At 35.3% G+C, this 12560-nt stretch overlaps 1 pseudogene; it reads right to left on the reverse strand.

Annotated features, from left to right (window-relative positions):
- Positions 1 to 1566: 1566 nt before the first annotated feature.
- On the reverse strand, positions 1567 to 12039 carry LOC149837367 (uncharacterized; annotated as a pseudogene).
- Positions 12040 to 12560: the final 521 nt, after the last annotated feature.

Raw genomic sequence — 12560 nt, forward strand, 5'->3', positions numbered from 1 at the left:
CTTAACTCACTTTTGTAGGAATTACGGTTGCATTTAGCATAAACAACAAGCCCTTTAAACCCCTGGGTTGCCCTAGTGGATGAGTATGGTCTCGTGAGAGTTTTTAATGATGATACCCACAAACATCTGTGTCATGCATATTTTTCACAATTTTCTCAAATATCAAGCAAGTAAAAAACTCTTTTTAACAAATATATTTCAAATATTCACATTCTTTTTTATTTATTGAATCCTCAATGCCTCCACAGTAGAAAAAAATTCTTCTATTTTGAGATTTCTATATTAACTATGTTTTATTTTTAGAAAAACTTGCTTACTCTTTTCATACTCCATTTATCATTACATAAATACTCTTGCACTATTTTGTAAAAAAATTCAATGAGTGTTTTTCTTTTCTTTAAGCTCTTTTTATTTTATTTTTCTTCCATTGAGCACTATGTTAATTTTCAGATTTCATGACTCCTATAACGAGCTTTAGGCCAATGACTCCTAGGTTAAACAACCTTAGGGCACTAGACACCGAGTGTCCCTCAGACTTAGTCACTCGAGTAACTACATTCTGGATTTTCATAGTTACATATAGTTTTTCTCTCTGCTTAAGCAATGTCTCTAGTAACCGGGCTTTCTAATGGATCCTTATAACGAGCTTTGAGCCGATGGCTCCCAAACCAGATGACTTTAGGGCACTAGGTATAGAACACCCCTCGAACTTAATTACTCGAATCCAAAAGGCCTCATTTGATAATTGCACAAAGGGTTTTTGATATTCTAGCTGCCCTATTCGAGTACAAACACTTTAACTCGTGTATGTTCTCAATGATTAGGAATTCAATCACATTAGTACAAGCACTTCAACTTGTGCTTGAACCTTACTTTTAAGTGCACTATAGCTAGAAGTGTCAAAATACTATTTGTATGCACTTTTTTTTTACTTTGATAACATGTGCTTGTTTTTCAAAAACTCAATGCATTTGTATTCATTCAAATTATAATAGATTTTTACAGTTATAAACAAATATTTTCTTCAAATGCCACATAAGTAATCTTTTCATCTAAATTGATTTTAGAAAAAAAATCACATGAGGCTTAAAATTCATTTCAAAATGATAAAGAGATGCAAAAATCATCATATATTGTTAAACTTTTGCTTTAAAAATGCCTAATTTTATGAGTTTTTCAAAAAATTTATTCATAGATAGAAATTTTTATGAATATCATACCTTCCCCTATGCTTAAATGTCATTGTCCTCAGTGACACTACCCCATACTTGAATTAAACTACATGAATGCTTGAAAAGACATAGGGACACATAAAAAAAGAAAGATATGATGCTTATGATGTTTTAGAGTAAAATGATGCCTAATGTTGTGAAGCTCTAGTCTGTCCTAAATCTATAATTTATCCTGGTGTGTATGCATGATATATATCATTTATGCTCACAGAAACAAACAGAATAAAATAAACAAATAACTAAACAGAAAGAAAACTCTACAAATATATACTAGTGTGGGCTGCCTCCCACCAAGCGCTAAGTTTTATGTCTTCAGCCAGATGTTAGATAGTGCTCAATCCTCTAAGTTTATGAGGTCGATGGACTCCTTGTTCTGTCCCTCACCAAGATCTGAAATATAGGGATTCAACCTGTGCCCATTCACCTTAAAATGCCCTCCCATTTTGGGGTCCACTAGAGTGACTGCTTTATGTGAAAAAACTTTGTGAACCTCAAATGGACAATTTCATCTAGACCTAAGTTTTCCTGAAAAGAGTTTAAATCTAGCATTGAATAGCCAAACTTTTTGTCCTGGCACAAATTGCTTCCTATTGATATGCTTGTCATGGAAAGCTTTAGTTCGTGCTTTATAGATTTTGGCACTATCATATACATCATTTCGCAACTCTTCTAGTTCACTTAATTGTAATTTGCGTTCCTTACCAGTATGGGATAAATCAAAATTGAACGCTTTGATGCCCCAATAAGCCTTATGTTTTAGCTCAACAAGAATGTGGCATGCTTTTCCAAAAACTAATCGATAAGGTGACATGCCAATAGGAGTCTTAAAAGCGGTCCTATATGCCCATAGAGCATCATCCAAACGTTGAGACCAGTCCTTGTGGTCTGGTCTGACTGACTTTTCTAAGATCCTCTTGATCTCCCTATTGGAGACCTCAACCTGACCGCTGATTTGTGGGTGATATGGGGTGACAATATTGTGATGCACATAATACTTCTTTAGCAAAGAAGCAACATGTACATTCTTAAAATGTTTGCCTCTATCACTAATGATGGCATGTGGTATACCGAACCAGCTAAAGATGTTGTGCTTAATGAACTTAAGCACTATTTTGTGATCGTTGGTTCTAGTTGCCATTGCCTCAACCCACTTAGGAACATAATCCACACCAATAAGGATATAAACAAAGTTGAATGAGGGTGGAAAGGGACCCATGAAATCTATCCCCCAAACATCAAAGATTATCAATATGGGGATCAAGGGCATCATATCCTTCTTGGATATGTTCCCCATTTGCTGGCATCACAAACATTTCTGACAAAATTTATAAGCATCCTTATGTAATGTGGGCCACCAAAATTCAGACTGCAAGACCTTTGCTGCAGTCTTTTTACTTGAAAAATGTCCTCCACATGCTAAAGAATGACAGAAGTTCAAAATAGAATGAACCTCCTCCTTAAGCACACACCTCCTAATGATCTGGTATGCACCTAGTCGAAAAAGTTTTGGATCCTCCCAGAAGTAATACTTCATCTGCACCATAAAATGATCTTTTTCTATTTTACTTCAATGAGCAGGGTATTCTCCTGTCACCAGATAGTTGACTATCTTGGCAAACCATGGGAGACACCTAACACTCAAAAGTTGCTCATCTGAGAAAGAGTCATTAATTGGCCCTGACTGAGGGGATGACTAAACTGTCAATCTCGATAGATGATCTACTACTACATTCTGACTTTTACTCTTGTCTCAAATCTCGAGATCAAACTCCTGTAGTAACACGATTCACTGAATGAGTCTCGGTTTAGTATCCTTCTTACTCATCAAGTACTGCAAAGTGGCATGAACTGAGTAGATGATTACTTTAGAGCCCAAAATATATGATCAAAACTTCTCTAATGCGAAAACTACAGCAAGTAGTTCTTTTTCTATGGTAGTATAATTCATCTGAGCATCAGATACGGTGTGAACACCCCAAATTTTTTAAAAAATTCAAAAATTCTTTTTTTGCCCCTGGCTCCCAACTTCTAAATAATTGGGTCAACTTCTGATCAAATTCCAGTCATTTCTCGGATTTACTGGTTGAAGATCCGAAATCCAAATTCAATTTTCATATTTGACCCAATCTCGGATCCAAATTTGATATCTGCATCCAATTCTGAGCCCAGATTTTCTGTTTCTCAAAAATTAAAAAAAAAATCAAATTCTTTGTATTTTCTTAGATATTTTATCTGAATCCAGTCTCAATCCAAGATTCAAACTCAATATTTTCTCAAAATATCAGATCCAGATTCATTTTTGAAACCTAATTTCTGAAATTTAACCTTGTGTTTTTACAAAATCTTCTTTTGTAAAAAAACTCGATTTCCAAAAAAAATATTTTTACAAAAATACTCCAAAAAACCTTATCTGGATCCCATTTCCTAAAACCCTCATATTTCTCTCGTATTTTAGGACGTTTCTTTCAGAAACCTGAAAGAAAAATCTCGAAAAATGGCTTGACCCTCTTTCTTAAATTTTTTTATAATTAACCTACTTTTTGAGAAAAACTTTGCAAAAGGAGTCACCTTCTTGAAAATTTTTAAAATAAAGAGGGACCATTTCTGAAAGATCCCTAATGGCTTTCTCTTATAAAACCAACCGCAAGGGAGTCGATTCCTTCATCGCCCTTCACCCCTCCACCTTCGATCAAGGTATCCAGCCGTCTCCCCTTATCGATCTCTCTTCTCCCTTCTCTCCCTTTTTCTTCCCATTCTCCTCCTTCTTCCTTTTCTCCTTCTTTCTCTTCTTTTATTCCCTGGTCTTCTTCCCAAATTAGTTGAATAAGGTCGATCCTGAAGCATCAGCCACGGTAAGTACCCCCTCTTCTATCTGTTATTTCTAATTTTCTTTGAGTTCTTCTTGTTCATCCCCCCATTAAAGCACCCTTGGTAGCATCGAGTTGCTTATAGCAACATCGATCTACCTATGTGAAATATCAATGGAATGATCGATTCCAACATTTGCTTTTTGTTTTTTTTTATAATTTATTTTGGTTAAATTTCTTCAGTTTATGTAGGTGCAAATATCTGTTTATGCTATTTTAGGTTTAATACTCCTTTGCAGTCCATCATATCATTCTCTTTATCTTTTATTTTTGTGTTTTACATTCCAATGTGTTGTTTCTTGTTGCCATTTCACCTGTGTATGCTATTTCCTGTTTTAATTCAACCTCATCTTTGCATCATATTTATTCCTTAGCGTCAAAATTCATCTGACTTCATTATATTTCTGATTGTTCGTGGCTATTTTCATAATTTTCTGAAATGTTCATCATTGCATCATCATTGTTTCTTTTATTCCTTTTGATTCTTGTTGCATCGCATGACTACAAATGTCTTCCATGTTCATCTACATGAATTGATTGGGGCATACTCTGCTAAAATTGCCCTGAATCTTTTTTTTTATCATTTGGTCCATCTGATTGGTGTTGGCTCACAATTCCAGCGTATCATTACGTTCATCCCCATTTCTGCATTCTAGGCATTTTCTTAGATCTTTGTAATTTGTCGATTTAATCATTTCTTCTGTTTTAATCAGTTTTTTTGCTTTGATTTTTTTATTTCGATCTACATCAACTGTATCAAAATCGGAGATGACCTTCTCAAGCAATATCCGATCTAATCCAGTATCAGATCGGGTTTACTCTATCGTAGTCTCTCATTTATTCCCATATTTTACCTGTAATTCCATTAGATTCACCTTGATTGTTGTTGTGTGTTTTGGTCCCCTTTTCAATTCCCCGCATCCTGCATCAATGGCATCTGCTGCATTACTGTTTAATATCATCACACCCCTATCTTATGCATGCTCTGTATTTTCACCATTCACGCATCTGCCTATCCATCACAACATTTCTTCTTTATAGATTACTGTAGCTTCACTAGATACATCTGCATTTTCATCACTCATGCATTTTAGTATTACATGTTCATTTCACTGTATTTAGTCTTGATCCTCTATCATACCACCATTTCATTAGTTATACCTCTGTGCTAGCATCACAATGCCCAATATTCAACATAACATGATATTTCATATCAGCGCTTAAGTCAGCGTTGCATCGGATCTCCCACTAGACAATGGTGTTTGAACCTTAATGGGAAGTTGCCAGGAAACTCAGAAGATTTAAACTTTACCTACAACTTGGGTGCTAACCTCAAGCATTTTTTACCATCTAAGATTAAAATGGGGACTTCCAAATTCTGGTTTTCATCTTGATCATTAGAGAAAATTAAACCATTCACAATATTTAGAGGAGGTCTTTCTTGTTAGCCACAGTCTTTTGATCCATTTATATGAAAATTCTAAGTGGCTTTGAGCTATATATACCTTATTTTGTTTTGTTTCATAAGGAGTAGCCAGCATGTGAAAATAGTTTCTGATAAATGTATTTCTTATACTCGTTGGCAGTTCCAGTAATGTTTTATTTTGGAAATAGTGCTACTTACTGATATAAAATTTCCATGGAATAAGCAATCCTTCTGTAGTCATATAATATGACATTTAGGGTATAAGTCTTGCGTTGTTCCTTGTCAGCACTAGTGAGTATGTAAGTAGAACTCAGATTGGTTGCTTCTTTGAATCAGAATTTTCTGGGTTCTTTAGAATTGCTTGTTCATGCACATTCCATTGAAAGTAATTTATTCTATGATGCTACCTATATTTATCATGATCTATTGGGTAATCCACAATTTACCCTTGCTTGATAACCATAAAATCTTCTTAAATTGGAAGGTTTATCAGTCGTATGTTCTGAAAATTTTAGAGAACTGATTCACTACCTGGGGTCTGGGACATCATTGTCTAAATTTTATTTCAGTGCACTCTCTGGGAATCTGAGATTTGTGTGGCTATTCAAAGTTTTTTTTAAGATGGGGAAATAAGGTCAGTAAGTAGGTTCAGACCTGTTTCATCCCATCCATATGATTTTTCTCAGATGGTGGGCCCATACCTTCGAGTTCGGGAAGAGTTTTCAAGTGACAAGTCTGGTGGTAGATTTGTGTGAGTTTCAGCTCGTGAGTAGAGGTTTGTGTCATTGGTTTGATCTTTTTATTCTCTCTAGAGAGTACATTTAGGGAATAGAGGAAGCATTTCACTACTTACACTGTCCCCTACACATGCACAACGCTCTCAACATGCACCCCTCATCCTCAATCTAGTGAAGTTCAACTTGTCTGATAACCAGCCCACAGGTGCTCTCCCATCTGCTCTTTCATCCCTCAAAAAGCTGACTCACATCGACCTGAGCCACCACTTTCTCACAGGTTTTCTTGCTTTCAGTGAATCTGGATTTGATTGACTGTTCTTCTTGAATGTTAGTGTTAACCATCTGAATGGGCCCATTCCCTACACCCACCTGTTGTACATTCTCATCACTGTGAAAATGCTAATATTGTCGCTGCAAATATAGCTGTCACATCATCCGTTATTATACAATGCAACACTTTACCACCAGCACTTCCATTTCCCTATACACCACCTCATCACTTGCAATATCTCTTCACTACACTCTATACACAGCATTACCTGTTAGCCACCTTCTCCACCACCTACAACCAACAACACTACATGCACCCCTACACTCACTTCATACCTATGCAACACTTTTTCATATGTTGTTCATTGTTACACTTCCAACACCCACCTTCATTCGCACAACCCATCACTCCTTCACACACCTCATCCATTATCAACTGCTATTGCACAAGCTTCTGCAAAAGTCGCCTCTCAATCATCAGTCGATAGTCAAACTAGTATTGGAGCTCCACCTCCTGCTCCCAATAAAGTACAAGTTGTATCATTTGTGGCATCTAAATTGAGACCAATGAAAGCAATCAGTTTCCTTACATTGCCAATCTAACAGCTGGTATAATTGATGGTAGTAAAAACACTGTTATTTCTTTGAGAAGACCAGTTCCTTATGCCGAGAAATCAAAGATTAAAGATACAAATGTTTCCATTGATAAAAATCAAGACAAACAGTTTGCCACCCCTTTTCATGGTGTCGAATGGATATGGATCCAATATATCAACAAACTTTGTCGTTACACCTATTGTAACTCTATAAATTGCTGAACCACTTGCAAGTCATGCACCTTCTTTTCTTCCTCATATACAAGATGTGCATCACATATGCATTCTAACAAGCATTTTTTTCATTAGTGTAGTGCATCATGTGTGCATTCGAATAGGCACTTTCTCATTAATGCAGTGCATCACATATGCATTCTAACATGCATCTTCTCATTAGTATAGCACATCACATATGCATTTCAATATCCATTTTCTCATTAGCTTAGGATATTACATATGCATTTTAATATCCATTTTCTCATTAGTTTAGTGCATTATATATGCATCCCAATATATGTTTTCTCATTAGACATGATGCATTGAATTTTCATTAGCATAAAGCATATGCATAAGCATTTCATCATTTGCATTCTAGATTCAATATGATATTTGCAATTTCTTTCTATATTTGTCTGTTATCTTGTGCTAACTCAGTTTTGCAGGAATACATGGAAAATTTAGATTTTCTTTCTTAGATTAGAGATTTTTTATATTTCAAATTCAATTCAAAGTTGTAATAATTAGATATTAATGAAAATTTTATCTTTTCAGTTTAGAATAAATTGTATGAGCATATAATTCTCATAATTGCTTGTTTCATCTTATTTTACTTTTTATCTTTATTTCAAAAATCCATAAATGGTGAAACACGAATGACACATGCACCTTTCTAATAAGAGGTAAATAATTCTAAATAAATTATTCACATTTATGGCCATAGTCAAAATGTGAACAATACTTAAGATTTTTATCTTTTATGGAATAACATTTGACCTTCACTCAGGTCTCTCTTGATTTTCATCATATTTTTCTGAAATATTCTTTTCTTCCTTTATCAGAATTTAATATGTGAATTAACTTAAGATATATTTGTGGCCATAGTCATGAATATATTAAAAGTTAATTTCATTTTAAATCCTATAAAGGCACAAAATTTATTTTATTCTTTATTAGAATTTAAATATAGAATATATTATAATATATTTGTGCCTATAGTCATGAATGTATTATGATTTAATCTTATTTTAATTCTATTAAAGAATGAAATATGCTTTTAAATTCCAATCTTTAAATAAATTTCAAAGCATTCATCATTTAGGATAGAATTGCATTCTTTCTTAAATCATTTTAAATCATTTTCCAAATTCCAAGTGATTTTTGAGATAAATTTTCTCATTTCTAAATTCAAAATCATTTTCAACTCCTATTTACAAATTCAAAATTCATCTTTCTCAATTCTATCTTATTTTCAAATTCCAACTTTCAATTCTCATTTCTGAATTTCACATTTTAAATTCCAAATTTCATTCCAAATTCTTTATTTTCATTTCAAATTTTCGAATTCTATTTCAAATCCTGAGTTTTAATTCAACTTTAAATCAGAGCTTTGAAATTCATTTTGAGATTCAAAATCAAATTTTGAGATTCACTTTGAATCTCTAAATCAATCTTCAAATTCAATTATGATTTCATATACCAGGTGAAATTCCAAAATCAATTCGATATTCCAATTTCAAAGTTCAATTCAACTTTGAAATTCCATTCTAAATTTCCAATTCCAAAATCGATTTTGAATTCCAAAATCGATTTTGAATTCCAAAATCCAAAGTCAAATTTCACTTAGACTTCAAAGTCTAAAACTTTAAAATTCAATACTCTATTTCAATCTCAAATTCAAATTTATCGAATTCAGAGCTCTAAATCCAGTCTTTCTTCCTCAAATTTCATTCTTTTCCAAATTTCACTTTCAATTTCAAATCTTCCTTCTACAAATCAAAATTCAAATCTATTTCAGATCTTGGATCTCAGATATGATTTCAACATCATAATTTTAAACCTTCTCTTCGAAATCTCAAATTCACTTCAAATTCTAAAGTTAGATTTAAATATCAGTTTTCCAAAATCAAGTTCAACTTTTGAACCTCTTCTTCAAGGGTATTTTCAAAACTTATTTCAAATTCACTTGAAAAAATTCCAAAAATTCTGAAGCACTTCTCAAAAGCATACATCTTTTGCATTTTCATTACACAAGCATGATTCTTTGTGCATTTAGGATTTCAGAATAATCATTTAGACAAATTTATGCAAAGCAAAAGACATTGATTCAATCCTTGGTTCAATTACCTCTAGTAAAGGCTCTAAGAACAGTTGAACCTTATACCGATGAGCGAATTCCGTCTCTCCATCTTTTTCGCAAATTTTCAAAAATGGAGGCGAGTTAATTTTTCAAATAAAGATCAAGTGAGACCTTGCAAAAGGGTTTCTTTTCTTTCTTTATTTCTTTCTCTTTTCTCTTCTTTCTTTCTTTTTCCTTTTCAAAAAGGGAAAAAGGGAAAAAGGAAAAAAGGAAAAAGAAGAGAAAAGAGAGAAAAAGGAAAAAGAAAATTTTTGCAATGATCACATATGGTTCTACTAACGTAATAGATCACATATAGCTTTTAATCAATTCTTTGACCGAGAATGGCTCCCACTGCAAAATTTGAGGCGTCACACATAATCTCAAAAGGGAATGCCTAATCAGAAGATATCAAAATAGGGGCTGAAATCAAAGCTTCCTTAAGCTTAAGGAAAGCTTGCATGCAATCAGGGCTGAAATAAAAGGGAGTCTCCTTAGAGAGTAACGCACATAAGGAATGAGAGATCTTGCTGAAATCTTTAATGATTCTCCTATAAAATCCAGCATGCCCTAAGAATGAACGAATCTAGCAGACTGAGGTAGGTGGAATAAGTTTTTTAATGGTATCCACCTTCGCCCTATCTACCTCAATGCCTTTTCGAAACACAATATGGCCCAACACTATTCCTTGTTTCACCATGAAGTGACTCTTTCCCCAACTCAACACTAGGTTTGTCTCCATGCATCTTTTAAGCACTTTAGTCAACTTTTGGAGACAATTCTCAAAAGCGAAGCCATAAACCAAGAAGTCATTCACGAAAATTTCTATGACATCATCAACCATATCAGAGAAGATAGTCATCATACACCTTTGAAAGGTTGTTAGAGCATTGCATAGCCCAAACGACATTCGCCTAAATGCAAAGGTGCCATAAGGGCATGTGAAAGTGGTCTTCTTTTGATCATCTATGTGAATGACTACTTGGTTGTATCCTGAATATCCATCCAGGAAATAGAAATAACTTTGGTCTGTGAGTCGCTCTAAAATTTGATCAATAAATGGCAACGAAAAATGATCTTTTCTCGTTGCATTGTTTAATTGCTTATAGTCAATACAGACTCACCACCCTGTAGTGGTTCGCATGAGGATGCTCTCTCTATCATCATTCGTAGTCACAGTGAGCCCCAATTTCTTAGGCACCACCTGGGTAAGACTCACCCATTGACTATCAGAAATGAGATATATGATCCCAGCATCTAACCATTTTACCACTTCCTTTTTTACAACTTCTTGCATATTGGGATTTAACCTTCTTTGCATTTTCCTAGAGGGTTTCTCACCCTCATCTATGATGATTCAGTGCATGCACAATGAAAGATCAATCCCTTTCAAATATGCTACTGACCACCCTATTGTCATTTTATGCTCTTGTAGGACCTGAATCAACTAATTTTCCTGATCGCTTGTTAGGTTAGAAGCAATAGTAACGGGAAGTGTCTGGCCATCACCTAAAAAGGTATGCTTGAAAGTGGCCGGTAAGGGCTTCAATTCAAGTATGGGCGGACACTCAATAGAGGGTTCAACAGGTAACTCTGCCAAATCAAGGAGGGGCTCAAAGGTCCAGGCAACTCTCCTCTCGCCTGATGAGACCACCATCACAGTATCATTATCTGACTCATCTTCTGAACAAGAAACATCCTCCTTCTCATGAGGATGGTCTACTGACATCCATATAGGCTCCGCTTCAACCATATCTTTGACCATGTCAACCTGGAAATAAGCATCACTGCCTGCAGGTCCCATGGCATCATTGAAGATGTTTAATCATATCTTCTTGTTGCCAAAAGATATATCCATGGCTCCAGTGCAATAGTTAACGCACACATTAGTTGTTGCCAAGAAAGGTCGACCCAAAATTATGGGTGTCTACCAAATGTTATCTACACCTTCCATGTCTAAAATGGTGAAGTCAACGAAAAAAAAAGTCCTCCACCTTGACCAATACATCTTCAAGAACCCCTCGCGGGATCTTGACAAATCTATTAGCAAATTATAAGGTCATAGGTGTATGCTTGATATCTTTAAGCCCAAATTTGTCATAAAAGAAACTCGACAAGATATTAATACTTGCCCCAAGATCGAGCAATGCACGCTTGATAGTAATATTTTCTATGACACATGAAATGATGGGTTCCCCTGGGTCCTTAAGTTTCAGTGGTGTCTGGTGCAAGAGCACCAAACTCACCTGCTCTATCAAATATACTCGCTTGGGAGTATTAGACCTTGACTTCCTCTTTTGGGTGCAAAGTTATTTAAGAAACTTTGCATAAGCTGGAACTTGCTGAATTACATCAAGCAATGGGAGGTTTATGTTTACTTTCTTAAATAGTTCAAGCATTTCATTCATCTTCACTCCTTGCTTGGGAAAAGAAATGAGCTTCTCTAAGGTCTGGTGGAAAGGTGCTCTAGGGATGTAAGAAGGTGATGGTTCATGCAATGTGCCTTGGCTACTCTCCTTGGTCTTGGTAGGAAAACTTGACTGCTCTTTGGGTGGTTCACTGGTTTCTTCAGTCATCATCCTAGGTGGGTGAAACTTCTTCCCACTCTGAAGGGTTATCACAGCCTTCGCTTGCTCTTAATGATCCTCTGTCAAATGCAAGCCATGGTGCATGTGTTGCTTACCTTTCGGATTGATGAGGGGCTGACTAGGTAAATTTTCCTTAATGCGCCTGCTTAACGCCTCAGCCAACTGTCCCATTTGAGTCTCTAGCTTGGCTATTGACTGCGTATGGGAATTGAGGTTAGCCTTTATGTCAGAAAATGTTTCTAAAAGTTTCTCCTGAAATGATTAATCGAAAGTAAATTTCTGAAGAGGTTGCTGGCTATACTGAGGTGGAGCTTGGGAAAAATTGGGATGTGGGTAACTTGACTAAAAGTTACCCTGTCTACCCTGGGTCTGTGGAGGAAAGGTGGGTGGGCTTTGTGGATTCTTCCACAAAAAGTTTGGATGGTTTCACCATCCTGGGTTATAGGTCTATGCAAATGGGTTGTTTGCGCGCAGATCTACCGAAACCTTGCACCAATTGGACTTGTTCC

Source organism: Nuphar pumila, chromosome 5 (assembly GCF_984573655.1).
Source record: "Nuphar pumila chromosome 5, dmNupPumi1.hap1.1, whole genome shotgun sequence".
NCBI lineage: Eukaryota > Viridiplantae > Streptophyta > Magnoliopsida > Nymphaeales > Nymphaeaceae > Nuphar > Nuphar pumila.